We start from the raw sequence: 22,739 nt of genomic DNA, 5'->3' as shown, positions 1-22,739 counted from the left end.
GCATAGTTTGGCAAGTGTTAGTCCTTGCAATCTGTTGTAGCAGAACTGACCTCACCTCTTTCCCGTCTCTTCCACCACTCGCGGCCAAAAGCCTCCCTAAATTACTCACACACCTAGACTGGACAAGGGGAGCTAGAAAGCCCATGGGAGAGAGTGGCATCCAAGCTAAAAGCAGAGGCTGTGTAGGAAGAGGACCCTGGGCCAGGGGAACAGAAATTCCACTGATGTTGTATCTGGACTTTCTATTGTGAGAAATAAGCCCACCGACCCAATCACAGGAGGCTCGTGGAGACTTGGAGCACGATGAAGCGAGGCTTTAATCCAGGTTCTTTCAGAAGCAGGTGTCTGACAGGCACCTCTGGGAGGTTACAGCAGACAATTTATCTCCTAGCACGCAAGTCCCTCCCCTGGTTCCTCATTGGCTGAGTGCTGCAGAGGTAAGTCCCTCCCCTGGTTCCTCATTGGCTGAGTGCTGCAGAGGTTACAGCCTGACCCAGATGACACCTATGTAAAAAGCAGCCTGATTGCAACAAATGTCCATTTCCCGAGGTGATGCAGAGACATTCAGTCCCTCCTTTGTCCTTTGGTGCACGCTCATTGCAACGCCCGCCAAACGGGGAAGGGGAAGAAGAACCAGGAAGTGAAGGGCCTGAGGGTTTGGGACTCCACTGTGGGTGGGCACAGGGGTTCCTACATATTTCCAACAGGTTGTAAACCTACTGTTAACTAGACAGCACAGCTTTTATTTGGCATTCCTGAAAATGAATCATCTCCCTTACTTCCCACCCTGTGCATAATCTCAGGTAACTCCTCACGATGTTCCTGCGGATGAGCTACACGTTAATATACTCATTTTGGACCCAGGAAGGGTGGGGGCGGGGCCTGAGGTATCAAGCACCGCCTGAAGTCCAGCTAACGGACAGCATCGCCCACTGCCCGCCCCACACGCTCGGCTGGCGTGGCTCCCGGCCCGAGTGTCCCGGTCCTGATCCTGACCCACCCCTGCCCTCGCTCCCCAGAGAGACAGGCATTGAAAGACCACGGAGCCGTCCCCTCCTCTGGGGGAGAGACGAGATGGCCAGACGAAGACATCCGAGCCGCTGGGTCCACCCAGCCCGGTGTCCTCGTGCTGTGGCCGACGGTGGCTCTGAGGAGCACGTTTGCCCCAAGGTCACGAAAGGGGCAGCTGCGGGCGGCGTTGCTTCGTGTTCTCGACGGCAGCTCCCGGGACCAGCCGTTTCTGCGGCAAACGCCCGGTGGCCGCTGTCGAGGGCAGCTTCCCTCAGAATCCCGGAGGGAGCGGGCGCCACGGGAGGCCACGACGCCTGGAAACAGCTGCTCGGGGACCCGGCCCCGCCGGGGACCCTCCCCGCACCCGCTCTTCCCCTCTGTGGAAACAGATGTCTGTGTTTGGCTGCCGGCCAGGCTGGCGTCATCTTCCCACACGACAGCAGGCACTGGCTGTGTAGCTGGAGGAAGTCACTTTGACTTTCTTAGTTTCGGTTTCCTCTTACATAAACCAGAGTAAACGCCTCTCCATATTGCTGCGAAACTTACTTGGGTCTAAGATACGGCGCAAGGGCACGGCCAGAGAAGGCACTCGATCCTTACTAGCTCCCTTCTTGTGTCCTGTGTGTGTGTGTGTGTGTGTGTGTGTGGTATGGGGTGTGTGTGACGCGACGTGCGCGTCGGTGGCGTGGCGTGTGTGTGCCTTGGCACGTGGGTGGTGTGGCGTGGAGGGGGGGTGGCGGGTGTGCGAACACGATGTGTGTGGAGGGTGTTCTCAGAGGTGAGAACCCCGGCTGCCAGAGAAGGGCCATCAGAAGGAAGGACACAGGCCCGAGACGACACGTCACGTGCCGGAAGTGGCCACGGCGTTGGCAACACGGAGGGCAGTGAAGGGACAGCCAGGCGGAGCGAGCTGGAGGCTCGGCGTCCTCACTGCCGGCGGCCCCGGGGGGGGTCGGGCTGAGCCTGGCTTCACGGGTGGGGGCGGGGCCAGAGGGCGGAGGCAGGTTCCGGGCAACCTGAGGCCCCTGCACCCAAGGTCAGTTACCAGAAAGTTCCCGCAAAGCTGGCCTGTGTCCTCACACACGTCCTGAGGCCTTGACCCGCTTAGTTCCCTGTGGGACCCCTCGGTCCGGCCGCCTCACACCGTGGCCTTAAGAAGCCCGAGCGGGCGAGGACACCGCCCGTCTCCCGGCCTGGGCGTGCGCGCGCACATACGCACGCACACGCACGCATGCACACGCACGCGCATACGCATGCACACGCACGCACGCACCGGCACGCACACTGCACTTCCGGCACAGAGCCCCGGCCCCGAGCTCCCCTCTGGGGACAGCCTTGCCTTCCTCTGTCTTGTACGCGTCCCCTGCGAAGTCCGTCTGTGCCCCGCGCACGAGGAACCTGACCTGAGTCCTGCCCGACAGCAGCTCAGCGGGGACCACCGTCCTAACTCCCGGGCCGGGGTCGTGTCGAAGATCAGCCTGCGGAAGGAAAGGCCGGGCACACAGCTGGTGCGCACGACACTCCCGCGGAAGCCTGGGCTCACTGCCCGCAGGGCAGATCCGACAAGAGCCCACCGGTAGCCCCCTGCCTCTCTCCCTTCCGTGTGCTTCGGCCGCACAGCCGAGCTCACCGGTGCAGGGTCGCTCCCAGAGCCTCCCTCAGAGACACGCGTCAGCACCGCGTCTGGGACTGGAGAGGGAAGGTTCCCGAAGCGGTGGCTTCAGTGACTGCGGGTGGCTGGCATTTCGGGATGCTCTGGGGAGGGGGAAGTCCGGTTCGTTTTGGGTTCTCTGGGCCTTTTCCGACTTCCTCAAATCGGTGCCAAGTGAGTCGTCTGTTTCACCCACCCACGGGTACAGAGTGTCCCAGATTCCGGTGAAATCCCACGATGGCCCGCCGAACAGACTGTGTGCAGTGAAGGCCACTTCAGCGAGTCAGGCCCGGCCCACACAAGGAGCCTGCGGGTTTTCCGCCTTGCGTCCTCCTTGTGCCTGGCTCTTGCACACTTCTGGCATCTGCTGAGCTCTCAGTGTCTGACCTGCACTCTACTCTGTGTGCGTTCCTTGGTGACCAGCAGGGGTGAATTGCCCCGATCTGACGGCAGGTATGTGCTAGCTAGTGGCCCAGCGTCCATACTCTCTGTACCGGGCATTTGCATGTCCTGCTCAGAAACCACCTGAAATTAGCCTTGGCAGCCGCCGACCCAGCCAGGTGTTTCCCCATCGCCTCTCCAGAGAACTGTGGACAGGTCTGACCTTGCTGGTCTATGGCATTCGGTGGTCACCTTTTAATGAAAGTTCAGCTTCCTATATGCACTTAATTTGGCACACCGCATGAGGGCGTAGCTCATGTATTTCCATAAAACAAAAGATCTATGGTACTTTTTCGTCTGCCTATCGGAAGGAATCCCCCATGGGGTTAAGCATTTCACAAATATCATTCTGGAGCCGGGAGCTTTTTAGAATGAAAACCCCGTTGTAAGTCACTCTAATGAAAAGAACACTTTTCAGGAGGCACACGGGGATTTTACCGGGCACCTCACTTCTCCCGCTTTCCCGTACGGTAGTCTCTGTCGCTAACCAGAGTCTTTGAACCCGCTGGAGACCGAGGACCACTGGACGAAGAGCTTGGATGCCCGGAGGGGGCCTGCTGTGTGACCCGCTGGGGTTCCCGGGTCTCAGCACCACCCTGTGAAGGGACCGTCCTCACACTGAGTGGAAGGAAGTGGCCACATAAAACAAGAGGGTGGGAGTGAGACATGATGCTCCTGTTGAATGGACAGCCACATGAAAAGCAAAAGGAAGGTGATTTGCAAATTGTCCAGGATTTAACCAGCGTTAAGAAATCAGTATATCCGGCGTAAGAGCCGATTGTCTGGTTTTGCGTTTGGAGGAGATGGCAGACGCACTGTCATCGTTCCTCAGCTATGCAGAAAGAGAAGCTAGGGACAGAGACAACGAGGACAACGAGGAGGAGAAAGCACCGATGAGCCCCAGCGCGGAGGGGGGAGCACGGGTGATGACGATGAAGACATCAGCCGTAATACCTGAACCCCGGGAAATGCAGAGATAAGACACCAGCTCATGGTGGTTCTCGGGCTTCAGTTGGGCTGACCCTGCCCAGCAGAAAAGTTAATTCTGTGAGAGGCGCAGCGAAAAGGAACAACGTTGAGGCCCCAGGCCGCCAGAGGGGCGGGAGCTAAGCATGGTGGGCGGGAGGTGGCCTGTGCCACCTCAGCCTGCGTGGGGTCTCCACAAGCCAGCACCGCCCAGCCCGTGTGGACATCCTGACCCAGAGGGTCCTTTCCTCCCCGGCGGCACACCGCCCCTCTGTGAGAGCTGAAGGGGCCACACACGGGGACCCTGCAACCGTGACCATGTCTAGACTGAGTTTCCAGAAGAAAAGTCAAGGACCTAGCAGGTCACACCACACTTTCTGGTGTGTCCTGGCTCTCTCTGACCCCACCCCACAAACCCCTCCCCTCCTTCTCCACAAAAGCCTGAAGACCTAACAGGAAGAGATAAGGAGGTGAGGCAGAGGTGAAGAGCACCTGTCCTGCATGCTGCCTTTTGCACCTGAACCAGACCACGTCACTGCCAGCTCTTTGCAAGCCCTGCTCACAAGCACCCCCAGCATAGCCCCCAGCAGTGTCGCCCTGTCCCCTGTCTCCACCCCACCTCCCTACTCTCCTAGATCCTAAGGAAGCATCAGGGCCCCATTCAAACACTGCCCCCGCCTTGACGTCACCAGCCTGTCCCCAAGAACCAGAAGGATGGGGGCTGTGATTTGGCCGGGGAGCTCCTGAGCTCTGCTCCTGCTGTGTCGAGTCAGGGTAACAGGGGGACTCACCCTCTGGTGTTGAGGAGCGAGTGCCACACGGTGTATAGAGACCTCAGCCTGTGTCCACCACATGCACGCCCTCTGTGGACGTCGTCCCCACTCTTCCCTGTGAGAAGGGCCAGTGGCCCCTGCCCAGCGTATCTCCATGCGTCCTCCCTCCCCACCCCGCCACCGTGCTGGAACCGCTGTGCCTCATGCCACCTTCCGGGCTGGGGCAGCTCAGCTAATCACGTTCATTCTCCTCCTCCAGGTCAAGTGTGGTTTGTTCGTGGGGGGAGAGATGTTTATACTCTTCAAAAATGTGATGAAAGCAAGAGACAGTCCCTCCAAAACAGAATGTGCCCAGTGATACTCAACTTCTGTCGTGGTCCCTGTGTGCCATCCTATTAACTCAGTGAATTATGTCAACAACACCGTGAGAAAAGTAGCATCTGCCTTCCAACTCTGAGGAAGAGGAACCTGACCTGGGGGACAGTGACTCATCCCGATCGCGTGCCTACTAAGCAGGGAGGCAGGCGGGTCCGCGCTCGCCAGCCTCCCACTCCAGGCTCTTAACCAGCACGTGATACCCTGAGGCCGGCTTGGTGTTTCAAGGGATCTGGGAGTCCCAGGCTAAGAAATGTTGGTCTAGGTCATGTGACCTACCGTGCTCCTCCTGGAATTCATGGGGTTTTGTGAGAATAATCATGCCTGTGAAAATAGGTCGCAAGTTACAAAACGGAAACCATTGCTGTTCTTGACCGTTGCGTCTTCTTTACTGCGTGGCCTTCTCGTGGCTCCTTTGAGCCACATGCTGCCGAGTGGGGCCGTTCATTCTCGTTCACCGTCCTCACCCTTGGCCCTGTTTCAGCTCCATCCCTGACCCCGCCAGCCTTCACATGCAGCTTTGGCGGATATCCCGGCTCGCCTAGACGATGGCCCCGATTGCATCATCAGCAACGCTGTCCCCGCCACCTCAGGACTTTCCCAGTGGGCTCCCCTTGGGGTCCTCTTAGCCCTACGGGGGACACTCCCATGCCCACTGCAGCTGAGCACAGAGACTTACACATTTATCCAACCATTTAGTATTGGTTGGCTACTGGTGTGGCAGAGAGGGAGGGCACTTAATAACTAGAGCAGGGTGTTCTGCCAGGGTGGGAATGCCTAGCTCAAGGTCTCTGATCACTGAGAAGAATCTGACCTATATTGCAAATGATATTGTATTATTACGGTCTGGGAATGTCAATCTCCACCGAACACACTTTACACCCAGACGGTCCCTGGCGTCGTATTCTTTATAGGCAGGACTCTGGAAGGGCATCCTCATGCATTAAGAGGAGCTGGTAGACCCCGCCATTGCCTCCACTTCCCCAATAGCCCAGGTCCCTGGAGGGGCCCCTGTGAGAGCAGCATCCTGCAGCAAAGTCAGCTCAGGCTGCCCGACAGGCAAACCAATCAAACCATCCCGCGCGTTAACTGGAGCCTAGAATTCCGTGTTGAATTTCTGATGACATTAGCAAAGCACTCAGGCATCTCTCCGTGGAGTTACAACCCTATTATGTACAATTGAGTATACATTACTCCTTATTTTCATGTCATTAGCTTGGATAAGGCTATTTCTAAAGCACTGAAGTATGTTAAGAGTTACTTAGGGGAAGAAAAAGCTGAAGCAGGGAAGCAAAATGCAAAACATGACCAAGTGAAGCTGTTTTTTTAACGATACATTTGCACATCGACCAGGGTAATTAAGCAGATATAAAATGAGACAAATTATTGTTTTATTTATTTCTGTTTTCACTATCGTCTAGTCACTTTGGGTCCGAGTCCACCTGTACAAAATACACATTACAGTGTTCCTATCGATGCTGGTGGTTTGCCTCTGCCTCCTACGATGCACATCTACAGATATTTCCCTACAAGTAAGAACAAGCCTTGCGCCTGATTGGGAAGCAGGCAGAGTCTTTTGCGATCTGTGGAATGCTTTCTTTTTTTTTTTTTTTTTTTTTTTTAAATTTTTTTTTTTCAACGTTTATTTATTTTTGGGACAGACAGAGACAGAGCATGAACAGGGGAGGGGCAGAGAGAGAGGGAGACACAGAATCGGAAACAGGCTCCAGGCTCCGAGCCATCAGCCCAGAGCCCGACGCGGGGCTCGAACTCACGGACCGCGAGATTGTGACCTGGCTAAAGTCAGACGCTTAACCGACTGCGCCACCCAGGCGCCCCATGGAATGCTTTCTTAAAGAATGACAACAGTTGCCCATTACTAAGCTCTTTCGGCACGGGGTTTAAAAACGAAACCATGGGGCTGGATGAGCAGCTGAACCATAGTCATTAAGGTTCAGATCCTGGCTCTTCTGTGCATCATCTGGTCATTTCTTCTGTCTTGACCTTACTTTCCTCTGCAACATGGGCGAAAACCATGCCTATTGCATGGGGGTGTTTTAAGAATTAACTAAAATAGCGTGTATGAAGAGCTCAGCTCAGTGCCTGATAGGCACTTGATTAAAGCTTGTTATTTTTTGTAACAATTCAGGCAACTCGTAACCTTTCCGAGCATCAATTTTCTCATCCACAAAATGGGAATAATAATAACTATGTCACAATGATACTAGGAGGACCAAAAGTGGTGCTGGTGGCTGTTGATTGAGCACTGTGGATGGAGATGACAAGGCGAGCTCCTGGAGGGTGGAAGAGTCTAGCCTCGTCTTGAAGAGTGAGAAGGACAGTGGGGCTCGTGGAACGGGAGAGCCAAACATCACGAGGACACTTCGGATGCATCTGCTGTGACACCATCACCAGAGGGCAGAAGACAGTGGAGGGACCAGAGTGCCAACACGGATGAGACAGCAGTGATGTCACCAGAGCAGCGATATGAGCAGTTGACGGAGGACTTGATCCACCTGGCCCTCAGGAGATAGCTGAGGTGCATGAGGACAGGGGAAAGGTCACATGCTCAGGTGTGAGTTGATGGCAGAAGGCAGGCACTTACAGGAAGCAAAGGGATGAGTCAGCTAGACTTGACATCCTGAAGAGAAATGCAGGACCAGGTGAGGACAACTGTCCCTGTGATTGTCACAGCCTCTCTTCTGCTATGTCATTCCAGAGCTTCTCATTTGGTGACATGGTGGCCCTTCGTCAGTGACCAGCCTTGCCCTGGAGCCATTGGTCCACGGGTCATCCCTGTGCCTCTGTCCCTCGGGTAGGTAAAAAGCTCAAACACAAGAACTACGTCACATGGCTGCCGAGGCGTCCGACCAAGGATAACGTGGTGCGGAGGCACTGGCCAGCAGCCCCAGGTGGGGCGCCTGTGTGTGGTCCGGGAGCCCTGCGTGAGGCAGGGTAGCAGGGAGCGGTGTGGATGGGGGAGGGGGTACAGTGGTTTCCAGGGTGGAATGAAATTTTGTCCTTCTGTTCTCCAGCAATCTGGAATCAACAACTCAGCCCGGGGCAGAACCTCCCAGCCAGGGGCCAAAATAAAAGGTAAGGAATAAGGTCACTGGAGGTTTCCATCCTGAGTCAGACCTTCTGGAAGGTTAGCTACCAAACTGGAAAGTGGGCGGCCACGAGCGTGACTGGTGACATCTCTAAAAGCCCGGGGCACACTTCCCCTGTGGTTTGAGGTCAGTCCCCACACAGGGCAAGTCTGTAGATTTGTGCTGCACGGAGCCCATCACCAGCCTGCTCAGATATGCCACGCACTACAAAAGAGGGTATTGCATGCTCAGAAAATACCTACGTGAGGGACGTTTTCTGTTCCCCTCGTCCTCCCAACAGACAGATGGCCTTTAAAAGGTATAAGAAGAAAAGAAGGCAATATGGGGAAAGAGATCATGTTACATTGACGCAACTTTCCCCCGAAGTCACCTGGTAATTTACCCCGGCAGTTGAGGAACAGTGTCTGTTTATGACTGTCCTCTCAAAACTCCCCCTGGGGGTTGTCAGCATGATTTCAGAGATGAAAACAAGGCTATCCGGCGGGGTCCCCCATCAGCTGTCAGTTGTGTGCCATGCATCGCCCACTTTTACATCCTGTAATTAAATCAGTGAGCCTTTCAGACTATCTCTGTTTCTAAATTACATGGAATGAGGATCCTTCCAATCGCTGCTCACACACAATTTGTGCTGTCACTGTCTGACTTGAGGAACGGTAAAGAAGAAGAAGGAAAGTCCATCTGGGAATTTCATTCAACCAGACAATGCCGACAGACAGGAGAGGTGGGGAGTATGAACAAATTTGACAAATGGGGACTTCTGCTGTCACGAATCTTGCAAGAAGAAAAAGGTCTGGGATTGGCTCTTTGGAGCTCATAGTTTTAAAGAACGCACTCCTACCTCATTTCCACATGGCAAACGTGTTTTCCTCAGTAACAGACAGCGATTTTTGCATGAATTATTAAGGATCCAGGCCAGAAGATTCTAGGTGATTGCTTCAGTGTTTCAATCGAGATGCAACTTGACACCAGACCAAGAAGCTTGGAGACAAAAATCAAAGAATAAGAGTGAAGGCCAAAGGCTGAGCTGAAGACGTATGTCCAAAACAGCGCACAGCAGAAGACCTTCCAGAGCTGGGGTGCAGGACCAAGTGGTCTGCCGATCGGGACATGGAGGGACAACCGTGGATCAGGACCTGAGCACGGGAGTCAGGAGGTCAGCACCGGTTGGGTTCCATGGGCTTCTGTGCTTTTGTGGACAGGAAATGCCCTTTTAAAGGCACAAGGCACCAAGAAAGAAGGGTCACAGACACCCTACATAGGATGCGGCTGTTTGGAACTATCAGCACCACTCCAAAGAACAATGAGAAGCTTCAAGACATCAGCCGATGTTTCCTGAGCCCCGACATGTGGCCAACAGCCCACGACTGCTTTACAGGTGATCTCCTTCCCCCTCACAACGGCCACTGTCGCGAAATGCAAAACGAGAGCTAAGGAAATAAACGTTTACCAGTGTGCACATATGTACATGTACATGTTCGTGCACACACAAACACACTCATTCACCACAGTCATTTTGCACTTAGGTTTGTCTTGCATCCATGACCTTGCCCATTTCTCGAAGGATGGGCTTTATACGCCCACATTTGCAGGCTCACTTCCCACCATTAAACCTTTTTTCTTTTTTTTTTTCCTTCCCAAAATCCACTCCCCAGAGAAAGCCTGTGAAACCCAGATCAAGAGCACATGAAGACCTACTCACTGTTTCAGCCAAACAACGAGAAAGTTCTGTGGATCCTGAAGCGAAGCAGCATGGCGTCGAAACAAATGGACTCCATCGAGACGGAGCCGTGCCAAAGTACGAAAGATAAATCAAATCTTGTTGCCAAAAAGGCATGATGGTGGGTTTTGAATACTACTGATCAATAGAACATATCTGAACAGATGATAAATAGCGCATTGAGGGTGTACAAAATCATGGAAAATCACACGCCTCCATTTTTTTTAATGACTAAGTAAAGAATGTTCTGGAAACGTAACAATAGTGACACAGAGACTGGAGATGAATGGGCACAGACGCACAAAAACAAGATGGCGTTCCCATTGCCCTCCCTCCCTCTTCAAAGATGTAGACTGGCGGAACTTGAGCTGTTCAGTCACGGGCAGGAAAATGAGATATATCTTTCAACACGAGCGCTTACAGGATGGTGGCCACAACTGTCTAGTTAGCTCATTTCTGTCTTCCACGAGGGCTGATGATGAGCTGCGGTCTGTGGGCACTGTGATGGCTGCTGGGGGTGGCCTGTGACAGGCTCGCAGATAGGCCCTTTCAAGGGCACAGGGTGGACAGAGTGGAAGACCGCACGTCAGCAGGGGAGGCATTAGACCCCGCAGGGGCAGTGGTTTGTCAAAGGACATGAAGCACGCCCTCCGTGGAAATAATAACTATTTTGGGGAACAGAGAGAATTTTGACAAAGCTGTAGGCTAAGGTGCCAGAAGGAAAGAAGTGTAAATGAGAAATAAAAAGCAGATTATGGGCACCTGGTTTGTTCAGTCGGTTGAGCACCTGACTTCAGCTCAGGTCATGATCTCACAGTTTGCGGGTTCGAGCCCCACGTCAGGCTCTGTGCTGACAGCTCGGAGCCAGGAGCCTGCTTCAGACTCTGTGTCTCCCTCTCTCTCTGCCCCTCCCCTGCTCACGCTCTGTCAATATCTCTCTCAAAGAACAAACATTTTAAAAAATTAAAAAAAAAAAAGCAAATTAGAGCAACATGTGTGTGTGTGTGCATATGCAGAGGTGTGTGTGTTTGCATGCACAGCGGTATATGCGTGTTCAGGGATGTGTGCACGTGCAGGGGTCTGTGCATGTGTGCATGGTTGTGTGCATGTGTGGGGATGTGCTTGGAGGTGTGTGTGTGTGTGTGCGGGTATGTGTGCACATGTGCAGGGGTCTTTGCACGTGTGCAAGGGTGTGTGTGTGCATGGGTGTGTGCAGGGATTGCTCGGGGGTGTGTGTGCATGTGCAGGTATGTGCACACGTGTGCAGGGGTGTGCACACATGTGCAAGGGTAGATGCATGGGTATGGGCATGCACAGGGATGTGCTCAGAAGTGTGTTTGTGTATGCACGGCAGTATGTTCTTGTGCAGGAGTGTGTGAGCGTGTGCAGGAGTATATGCAAGTGCAGGGGTGTGTGCGTGTGCAGGATGTGCTCAGGGATGTGACTGTGTGTGCAGGGGTGTGTGTGTGTGTGTGTGTGTGTGTGTGTGTGTGTGTGTAAGAGTGTCATATAAGCCACTAAGAACCTTGGACTTCATTCTGGATACAATGGAGTTTACACAATTAGGGGGTATATATTCCTTTGAGAAACTGATAAAACACTCCAGTCTTTCCCCCAGGGGAAAAAAGAAACTGCATACAGGCATTCTTGCCAAAATTTATATATAATTTAAAGTGGATTACAGTCCTTCTGAGGTCCATCCATGGATGCCCCAGTTTATAAAAACGTGCACTAGATAACATGAGTTCAAAAAAGATTGCAAGAAATCGACGTATCTGAAGATGAACATATTTATTAATAATGTGCAAAATTCCATTGTTGATACATACATATTAATAAATATTATGATATTTTATGTTGTTTCAACATAAAATGAGACTAATGAATGATCCTGATCATCTGAAGATAAGCTCAAAAAACTTGACTTTTACTAAACTTTCTACGTGCCACAATTACAGCTGCACGGAAATCATATGCCCTGAAATTACAAATTTTCTGTGAATATAAAGCAATGAAAATCCTGTACTGTTCTTATAAAATAATAATTTATCGGCCACTTAAAAATAGGTATCAGAATACCTCTATCTCGTCATCTAAGGGCCTCTGATGTAGCATATGCCAAGGGCCACACTGTTGCTCATTCTTGGCAGGCCATGAGTTGCCACCATATTGGTTTTACTATACGAATTACCAAAATGGGGGTACGGAGGCAGGTACTTCCCAGGCAAAGGTGCCTGTCTTATTTACAGCTTGAAATTTCAAGAAGAGAACCTCCGAGCACATTTGACAAACAGCATGGCCTGCTGATGTAAATCAAAAGGGCCTGCGGTTCTTTCAACCCATGAGCAATTTTACTGGCATATTCTGAAATGGCCGGTCTTCTCTGCCTCTCCTAGGCAAACTGAAAGCTGGAAGTCGGCATCTAAGAGGTCAGATTTGATGTGAGCCATTCATAACATCACAGGCTATTCGGGGTAGTGAGCCCACAAGGTCAGGGCAGGGTTATCACACGGCCACTGATGAGGACATGCATGGGTCAAGCAGCAGATAAGGACAGAAACCACAAGCCCAGATGTCTCAGGCTCTTTTCCAATCCATTTCCAGAGGGCTTCTGATCATCGCCTGGGGATGCACTAATGTGGCCCACCTCCTCTTGTCTTATTCCATGACCAGGTACATTGTCCCAATGCCTCTCAACATGACTCTGGCTGCACTGGGTCCCTTGGTAGCCCCTCTAGGTGGCTCCTGAAGGAATCCCACCTTGCACCCTCCCGCCTCCTGAGACTGAAGGACCCTCCATTGGAGATGGTGCTGGAGGCACTGGAAGTGAAGATGTCCAGTGACAGGCAAGTCCCAGCACCCAGAGCTAGATCAGGGGGACCCAGGGTAAGCCCAGAACCCTCCCGCAGGGGGACCGTAGAGCCTCATCTCAGGGAAGGCAAATGTGTCCTCAGGGAAAAGGGTAAGATAGGGTTTGGGGGAAGGAAGCACAAACCCAAAGCCAGGGAAATCTGGAAATGAAATTCGAGATGAGATCCAACTTTAGGAGAGAAGGAAGAGGAATTGGTAACTATGTTGTGAAAAGAGCTGAAATATCTGAATCTTGCTCCTGTTGGATCCTTGTTCCAAGGATGCAGGGTCCTTGGAAGGGATGACCCGGACCAGGAAAGGAATCGGGAAGACTAGACATGTTCCCAGCGCGTGGCAGTGTGACAAGAGCCACGGCTTCAGAACCTGTCTGAACTGGGTTAGAATTATGCTGACAGCTGACCGCCCTTCACTGTCTATGTGTGTTTAGACAGATCAGCTCTTGGAGATACAATGTTATCAGCTCCAGAAGAAGATGGCCCATATCTATGCTGTGGTTTTATGAGAATCAGTATAGACAAAGCCCCTGATACAGTATCGAGAGTGTAATGGTATGTTGTGGTGTCACTGGTATGGTCCGAGGGCTTCCGTGTCCAGGCTTAGCCTGTTTTCCAAATGTTCCTTAAGGCAGTTCCCTCCTAAGGGCACAGTTGTCCGCGACGTCAACCCAGGATCCAGGACTCCTGGGTAGACTCCTGATCACAAATGCCCTACCCCATTGTCCCATAAGTAAACTTGTTCTCCCAGGTTTTCTGATTGCTCAGAAAACAGTTGTTTCATATTCAAAGAGCTGAAGAGACTCTCAATTTTTTGACTTTGTGTAATAGAGTTCGCCAGAGCTGCCCCCCTCCCGTGCTGCCAGTCTAGACAATGCAACACCACTGGGGATTGTTTGTATGCATTGATGCAGATGGGAGATTTTGCCTAGTGATGGGGAAAAGAGAGAGGAGTTTGGGGGGATCTGAGGGGCCGGGAGTAAAGATAAGGTGGTTGGGAGAGATGCTACAGTGTCTGTTCCCCATGGCGGGTCAGGGGGAGAGCCAGTGAAAGACGGAGAACTTTACTAGAAACTTTGTGAGTCTAGACACAGAACAGTTAGAGGTCCCGCTGAGCCGAGAACTGACACTGGGTTGGGGAAGTGATCATTCTCTTGCCTTTGCTTAGAGTCCGACACCTCCATCCAGGGGCTTGAGGGGCGACAGCCATATCTGCCCAATAGATTGGACTTCTTCAGATGGGAACCAGAGACTGAGGCAGAAGGCCCCTCCTTCCAACAGTGCCACGGCCAGGCCAGACGGTGTGAGGCAAGCAGGTGAGGGGTCAAGGAACAAGTTCTCTGGCGGCTGGGGATGGCTCACTTAGCAACGTGTGGTCCACACCAAGGAGTTGTGGCTGTAGGCACAGACCAATGTTGCTGAAAATTCCAGAAACGCTTGTGAGGAGGATGAAGAGGAGGGTTGATGAAGAAACACACGTGATGTTTCATTGCCACAAAAAGAGTACCCATTTCCATCCATCAGTCATGGATGCAGGAAAGCTTAGGGACGGTTTGCTCTCAGATTAAACTTGAACTTGAATAGTCACGCTTTCTTACTGCTGGAAGGAGGCTTAAGACAATCCAGTTCAGGATCGTCCATCCTAATCCCCACGGAATGGTGCATCTCTGAGGGAAACGGAGGCACAAGACGCAGAGACAGGTGCTCCCTGACACCATGCAAACTAAAAATCCCTGTCCCGCCATGTCCAGGAGGCCATTGGGGGGGGGGGGGGGGGGGGGACTCGAGCATGTGCGCATTTAATCAATATCTTTCAGAAAGTTTAACAGATTTCTTTTTCTGCGTGCAGAACACATTATTCCTAGGCTGTGAAAAAGCATGAAGAATTTATGTTTAAATATACAATATTCTTTAACAACAACGAAAACCTGCTTCCTCCAGGCTAAGATGTCAGTCTGCTTCCCCCTTTCTGGGTCCCCTGGGCCACCCAGTACCCAATGCAGATTTAGAGGAAACCCCTCCCTCTCTAGCCCTGGGTAAAGCAGTGAGAGGGTGTCCCAAAGCAGGACAGGTGGCCTGCAGTGAGAGCCACTCACCCATGGCAAGGAAATGATCAACCAAAAATTTAATTGTGAGTTAACAGTTCGAAAGAGGGTGCAGGAGAAATGGATAAAATGCTAAATCAGCCTGGATTTAAAAATAAGCTTAAGAAAGCTGAGCCCCAACACAAATTGCCTCGTAGGACGATTTTTCCTTCTCTCCCAACTCAGTGGAACACAGTGGCCGTCGGTCCCGTGCAGCCCAACGGCTCCGCACCCCCCCCCACCACCGGGCTGACCATAGGACCCCACCCCTTCTGACAGTCCCTCACAGCTCTGCTTCGACACTCAACTCTTTCTTTACACCTTCAGTCTCCTCCCTCCATCAGCTCCTTTGCCCTGACCCCACACATTTATTCAAATGTCCCAAATCCATTTGCTAATTTTAAAAAAAGGAGCTCAGCCTCCTTTGATTCCAGCTTTATCATCTTGATCATCGTCTGCTTCCTTCCTTCTCATTCTAGAAAGACAGTCTGAAAAGGGAAAAGTCACCAGCACCAAGGGCAGTGAGGTCCTCGCTGAGAGCTGGCAGGAGGGAGGAGGAGGGGAGGGGGAGGGGTGAGGAGAGGGGAGGGGGAGAAGAAGAGGAGAGAGGAGAGGAGAGGAGGAGGAGGAGGAGAGGGAGGGGGAGGAGGGGAAGGAGAGGAGGAGGGAGGAGGAGGGGAGGGGGAGGGGTGAGGAGAGGGGAGGGGGAGAAGAAGAGGAGAGGGGAGGGGGAGGAGAAGAGGAGAGAGGAGAGGAGAGGAGGAGGAGGAGGAGAGGGAGGGGGAGGAAGGGGGAGGAGAGGAGCGGGGGGAGGAGGAGGCCCCTGGGGCCACCATGTGCGGAGGATGGGCTGCCTGCCTTGTGAGCGTCTCAGCCTGGTGACGGCATCCTAGGTGACTGAGACCCACCCCACGGCTCTCTGGGGCTGGTCCCCACGTGGGCTGCGCAGCCTGGGCATGGGACCAGGCAGAGCTCAGGAGGGAGAGCACTCCTGTGCTCCCGAGCATCCTTCCTGAGCTGGTGCCCTCCTTCTCTACCCCTGTCCACGGGCCGATTTGCAAAGGCCTTTCAGGTGCCTCCCTCCACGAGGCCGGTGCAGATGGTCCCACAAGCCTGGTGCCCTGGGACAGAGTGCGGGGCTGGCCTGCCCCAGGCCGCAGCAGTGGAGGCCTCCCTTGGCCCCTGTGGGACACGGACGGCTGGCAGGAGATGGGGCCTGAGATGGGGGACGGGGAGGGGACCGGCACAAGGCAGTGAAGAGCGTTTGCAAAAGTGGGGACCCCCGGTGGGCTCCCTCCCATGTTCTTTATCACACCTACCGCCCTCTCGGGGTTCCGCGACTCCACACCTGGCAGGGCCGCTCTCCCCCTCGTTCAGGCTAGTATTTCATTACAGCCTAATCTTCTCAAAGCCCTGGGTTAAGCTGACTCTGACGGAAAAAGAAAAGGTTAATAAGCACAGACATGATAATTGCTCATCTATATCTCCGCACACTCACTAAGTCGTGCTCGGCAGCCGAAGATGAGACAGCCCGGCTGCGGCTGCGAGCAGGGCTGGGGGTGGGGGGGAGGGTGTCCACAGGATCCCGGGAGAGTGTCTGTACGGTTTGAAAATGGGATGCAAATGATAAGATCCTTAAAAACAAAAAAGAGGAAGAAGCCGCACACGATCCGATGAACAGGAGCCACGTGTAAAGACAGGATCCAAGATCTTGAAATGAACAACAGCCACAAAAAAGAAAGAACAGTGAATCTTTAGGAATCGATAAACCCGAAGCAGACCATGGGAGGGCTGGCTAACCATTCGGTTGGTCCAGACTCGAAAGGAAAGAAAGACAATGATGGAAGGAAAGGGCTTGAGAACCGCCCAGATGGGCCGGAGGCCGAGGCAACAGGCAAGATAAAGCCGACCTGACCAAGAAGCCAAGAGGGCCGTGACCACCGCGCCCCCAGCCACACGTCACTTGTGCCCAAACACGGGACACCTCCTCGTCCCGCTCGGTTTACCTACGATGCCGCGTCGGGCAGTGTGACGAGTGGGGATTTCTTAGCCACGGGACGCCCTCTTTTCCCCAGCGACACTCCCGCGTAAGGCAAGCCTAATTAATTCAGAATCCATTTGCCTGCTCCCTTGTGTTATGAATTAATGAGATTTTCACGCAGTCTATCCGGGTAACAGCTTCACGCCCCTTCCTTTCCTGAGATGCTCAGAGCCAAAGGGGCTCCGGGCCTGTCCTCCCGTCACCACTGCCTTTGATGGGTGAGCTCCCCACGTTCTGGGAGCTGAGGGCAGAGGACCGGGGAGGCTGCCGGTCACAACATTTCCGCAGGTCATGGAGCCACTCTCGAGCCCTGGTCGCACGGCTGGTGTCTCCGGGTGAGGCTTTCCCCACGCCCCGCGGGAGAGCAGGCGTGCCCGGGGGGGGGCGAGCACGGGCCTGGTCCAGCCACGAGTGTTCGCACGGGGCGTGCGGGACCCACACAGAGACCCCGTGCACCCCCCGTCCTCCCGCCTGCATGGGGACACGACCTTCCCCACTGCCAACAGGCCGGTCCCCGGCCCCAGGGGCAGAGCAAGTCCAAGGATCCCCTAGGAACAGTCAGCGATGGGCGGGAAAATGATTCCTTATCTCTGCGTGGGTGAGCGCAGCACAAGGGGGGGAATGCCCCGTGGGGACCGCCTTCAACTTACTTACCTCCACCCACGTGCTCTCAGGCCCCCCCCCCCCCCACCATCTTCTGGACTGGCTTTCTCCTTCTTCCCGACTTCTCGTACAAGAAATAAGGCGTGTTCCCTTCCGGTGTGTGTCCTAACTCCCCCGGGGAAAAGTTTTCCTGATCCTTCCTGAGGAGCTTCCTCTTCTCCTGTTGCACATTAGTCCGCCCTTCCAATGTTCCCGGTGTATCTTCGCCTGTCTCCGAGCTAGACCGTGAGCGACTGGCGGCCGGGCTTACCTCTTTTCATCTTGGGTCCCCATCGTGGGTCTCAGCAAATACAGAGCACTGGACAGTCGTGGGCCAGGAAACCGGTGCAGACTGCTCGAGACCGCAGAGTTGGGGACCAGCTGGGGTCGGGGCAGTCACCAGCAGGTGGGGACACAAGGTGGTCGTCTGTGAGATGTCCTGTGCTCCCGCCGAGGGTTGGGGCTCCGCTCCGTTACCGAATGCAGACCATCAGGACTGCTGTGCTCACGCACTCCTTCAACAGTCCCTGAGCCCTTCTGAGAAGCAGGCTGGGGCCAGGTGCTGGGGCAGGGGGGAGGCGGGGAGCTCAGGATCCAGGGAAAGCGGCAGATTCCAGAACAGAGTGTGAGGGCTCAGAGAGAGGTCAGCAGAGCCTGTTCTGGGGGCAAAGAGGAGAGACTCCAAATCCCGCCCGAAGGACCGAGGGAGGCTCCCTGCAGGAGAAGGTCCTAGGCACACAGAGAAACCTGCCATGTCAGTGCAGGGCAAGGACAGGAGGGGTGCAGCCAGAGGAAGGCACACTCACAGAGGCACGAGGGTCTATGGAAGGCCAGTGCAGGGTAAAAGGCCTTCATCAGGGAAGACCATACATGCCAACTTTCACTCAGCACCTGTAGAGAGGTGTGTGCATGTGTGTGTGCGTGTGTGCACGTGAACCACATGCAGTGATGTGTTGGTAAATGTTTAACAACTGGCGGGGGGTGGGATGCTCCGTCGTCCGTCAAATCCACCGGTTCCTACGTAGTCTACCCTCAGTCAAGGGCTGGGGAGAGAGGAGGCCCAGGAGACAGGTGCATCCGGAGAGAGGGAGGCGTACAGCCGGGCTGAGCGCCGCTGTGCACGAACGCAGGCACCTTTCAGGGTTCTTTCTTAAGGGTACGTCCTTACGTAAGACTTCCCAGTTTTCTTCAAGGGTCAGCGGATTGTTTCTGCACTGTTTTCACCTCCCTGTGTTTGGACCTCAAAAGACGCTTGTGAAGCGATCACCGTGCAGGATGCTTTTCATTTTGGCCATTTCCTCTCTCCTTTGCAGTCATTTTTCCTGCACCAAATTCAGCTTCTGTTGGAGCTATTCCCCTGTGTTCCGCCCAGAGTATTCAGCGTAGCTTTTAGAGAAAGAGTTGGGGGGGGGGGGAGGGGGTTTGTTTACACAGGCAGACTGAATATCTTTCCCTCCTGAAGTCCCATGAAAATGACAGCAAAGAGATAAAAGGCAAAAACTCAAAGGACGAAGAGGACGGGAGAAGACGCCGGGCAGAGAGGTCAGGGGCGTTCGGAGCTGGAGAGCACCCCAGTGGCCCGGACTCAGCAGACCAGAGAAACCCGGGCTGCCCCCATACAGGCGGGACTCAGCTGGGCAGAGGCCGGTGGACTGCAAAACACAGTGGATGCTGGAAGGCGGGGTTGGGACTCTGGAAGCAGGCAGGGTGGTGGAAATTTACAGAAGCAATTGGGGAGCTACCCTCGCAAAAGACCTGGGGTCAGCTTGGAGATGTGGGAGCAAAGGACCTTGATCCAGGACACCAGCTGTCACAGCCGGACCCCAAGACCTGACTTTACAGCTCACCTGCTTGTAGCCACCGGCCTTTGTCCCACATTTTCCCCTCAGCTCTTCTTTCCAGCTCGTCTCCTTACTCAGGCGAGGACCCTAGACCCTAACATCCCATGACGGAGATGGAAACTATCCCTCAAGCAATAACAGCTCAAGGTTCCCACAGGGACAGACTGGCCAGACCAGTTTGGGCATCCCGCCCACCCCCCCACACACTCACGCCTGCACAGATGGACCGTGGAGAGACGGGCCGGTCCCTTTACCTCATTGTGATTCTAAGTCTCCACCCTGGGAACAGGAGCCTCGTGTACATAACATACAGCGTATGCACAGGCGGGTCTCCTCAAGATCCAGCTCCTGGACCCCCCGAGTATCTTCACTTTGTCGTCCAATCTCTGCCTCCATCTTTTTTTTTAATTTTTTTTTTCAACGTTTATTTATTTTTGGGACAGAGAGAGACAGAGCATGAATGGGGGAGGGGCAGAGAGAGAGGGAGACACAGAATCGGAAACAGGCTCCAGGCTCCGAGCCATCAGCCCAGAGCCCGATGCGGGGCTCGAACTCACGGACCGCGGGATCGTGACCTGGCTGAAGTCGGACGCTTAACCGACTGCGCCACCCAGGCGCCCCTCTCTGCCTCCATCTTGACCTGGGCTTCTGTTCTGTCTCTCGTGTATCGTGTAAGGACATTGCAAACGGACTTAGAGCCCACGCGGGTAATCCAGGACGACCCCGTCCCGAGACCCCTAACTTAGTAACATCTGCATAGACCCTCTTTCCAAATAAAGTGACGGGGTCCAAGTGGGTTGTGGACATATTTATTTTAAGGCCACCATTCAACCCACTACAGAAGGGAAGGCAGGAAGAGGGAGAGACGGGAACTTTAACAAAAAGAGAATGAAAACCAAGGGAAAATCAAAAACAAGTACAGAATACTATTAATTTCCTGTGATAAGTAAGATAATGCAGACATTGCCCCCACGAAATAAGAATAGAATGCTGTAACAAAAGGAGAGAGGTACATCTTTGTTTATAGCAGTATTAACCACGAGAGTCGAAAGCTAGAAGCAACCCAAATGACCATCAAGGGATGAACGGACAAACAAAATGCCATATATGCACGGTGAATATTACTCAGCCTTAGAAAGGAAGGATCGGGGCCGGGGGGTGGGGGGGTGGGGGTGGGTTGCCTGAGGTGGCTCAGTCAGTTAAGCATCTGACTTCCGCTCAGGTCATGATCTCATAGTTTGTGGGTTCGAGCCCCGTGTCGGCCTCTGTGCTGACAGCTCAGAGTCTGGAGCCTGTTTTGGATTCTGTGTCTCCCTCTCTCTCTCTGTCCTCTCCCCTACTTGCGCTCTATCTCACTCTGTCTCTCAAACATAAATAAATGTAAAAAAGAATTTTTTTTAAGGAAGGATGGAAATTCCTACACATGCTATGGCATGGATGAACCTCGAAGACATTCTCTAAGTGAAATAATCCAGTCACAATGGACAAATCGTGTATGATTCCACTTATATGAGGTGTCTAAGTCAAATGCAGAAAGAAGGCAGAATGCAAGTCCCAGAGGCTAGGAGAGAGAGGAATGGGGACCTGGGGGGTGGTTGTGGAGGGGAATGGAGACAGAATTTCAGTTTTGCAACATGAAAAGTCTTTTGGAGATCCCGTTAGCCGCACATCAATATGAATGCATTTACCACGACCGAACTAGACACTGAAAAATGATGAAGACGGTAAGTTTTGTTATGCATATTTTGCCACAATTTTTTTTTAACTTTATAAAAGGGGGGGCATTCAGAAAAACAAAGTTAGACCCAAAAACACGACAGGTGAATCTGAAAATTTATCAGACACACTCAAATCATCCGTCTTTGTAGTTAGGTCTCAAACCCACACTGTAGGCCACTACACTTTCTCGACGAGGCTGGGTCAGAGTGCCCAGAGACAGAGAACTGGAAACTTCAAAAATGCAGAATTTGCAACACACTTAATACAAAGTGGAATGAAAAGCATTGCAACAGGCCTGGGAACAGACCAGGTCTCATGTCGTCAGAATACTGACAAGGAGTCAGGCACACACTCTTTCAACTTCAAAGACGTCTTTCAATTTCTCCATCACCACTTGGAACTCATCAGACCGGGTCTCTGAAGTTTAGCGTAAAAACCATGGCCTCAGGATGGGCAGGGAGAGAATCGCAGAACTTTCCAGGGGTTGACTGGACTTCAGAAGCATTAAGTCCAACAGGCTCACTTGCCAGAAAAGGAAATGCCAGACCAGACCGGAAGTGGTGTGCCCCCCGAAGCAGGCAAGAAATGAAGGATGGGCCTGGACCTCACATCCCGGGGTTGCCAACACCTGCTTCTGACTGCTGCTCGATTTGGAAAGGTTTCCTGAAAAGGCTGGAGATTGGGGGAGAAGGCGGTCAGAAAAGATGAGAATTTGGAAGTAGAAAACTGCCCTTTGAGACTCAAGGCGTTCTTTTATAACGTTTCCTCCAAACTTGTATTCTTTGACCTCTGCACAAGTCCCGGGAAATGAGATGCTCACACAGCCCAGCATGTGCCTGGTGGGCTCCGTTTGCCTAAGGGAACAGGACACGGCGTGAAGTCATGACCGCAGCGTCCGCACGGATGTGCAGGGGCAGCAGAGGCGGGGTCAGCCTGTGCAATACCACAGCCACCAAAACGGACTGGGAAGGTAGACGTGATTAGCTTCAGGAACCTAAGGTTAACCTAAATCCCTTCGAACCGTTCTGACAAAGGACATTCGGACAGGTTAAGTAATCTGCTAATTTCCCACCAGCCCAAAAAAGGACCCTTGCAAATCTTTCTGAATTCCTCTCTCTCTCTCTCTCTCTCTCTGTCTTATGGGTCTCAGCCTAGCCCAAGATTAGTGAGGATTCACCCTAACATCCACACTTCTTATGTGATTTTGCTACCGTTGGTGTGGGAACCTTAAGACCCCTGGATTACTGGAAAATTACCGCTCAACAGACGATAGATGAGAGAGACAGACAGACAGAGATAGAGAGACTGAGAGAGACACAGGGAAAGTGAGAGATTCATCCCTTGCTATTTGGGGGCTTTTTACAAAAAGAAAGCAAAACGTGTCTCTTTATCTGAAAGTTTCATGGCACCTCAATGCCTTGCTGTGTCACTGGTGCCTTCCCCCTGAGGCTCCTGGCCCCTTCCTGGAACCGGATGCCCCCCTCGCCGAAAAAGCCGCGCCCGC

The sequence above is a fragment of the Leopardus geoffroyi genome, chromosome A3 (assembly GCF_018350155.1).
Source record: "Leopardus geoffroyi isolate Oge1 chromosome A3, O.geoffroyi_Oge1_pat1.0, whole genome shotgun sequence".
In the NCBI taxonomy this organism is placed as follows: Eukaryota; Metazoa; Chordata; class Mammalia; order Carnivora; family Felidae; genus Leopardus; species Leopardus geoffroyi.
Note: the sequence above shows the minus strand (reverse complement) of the source record.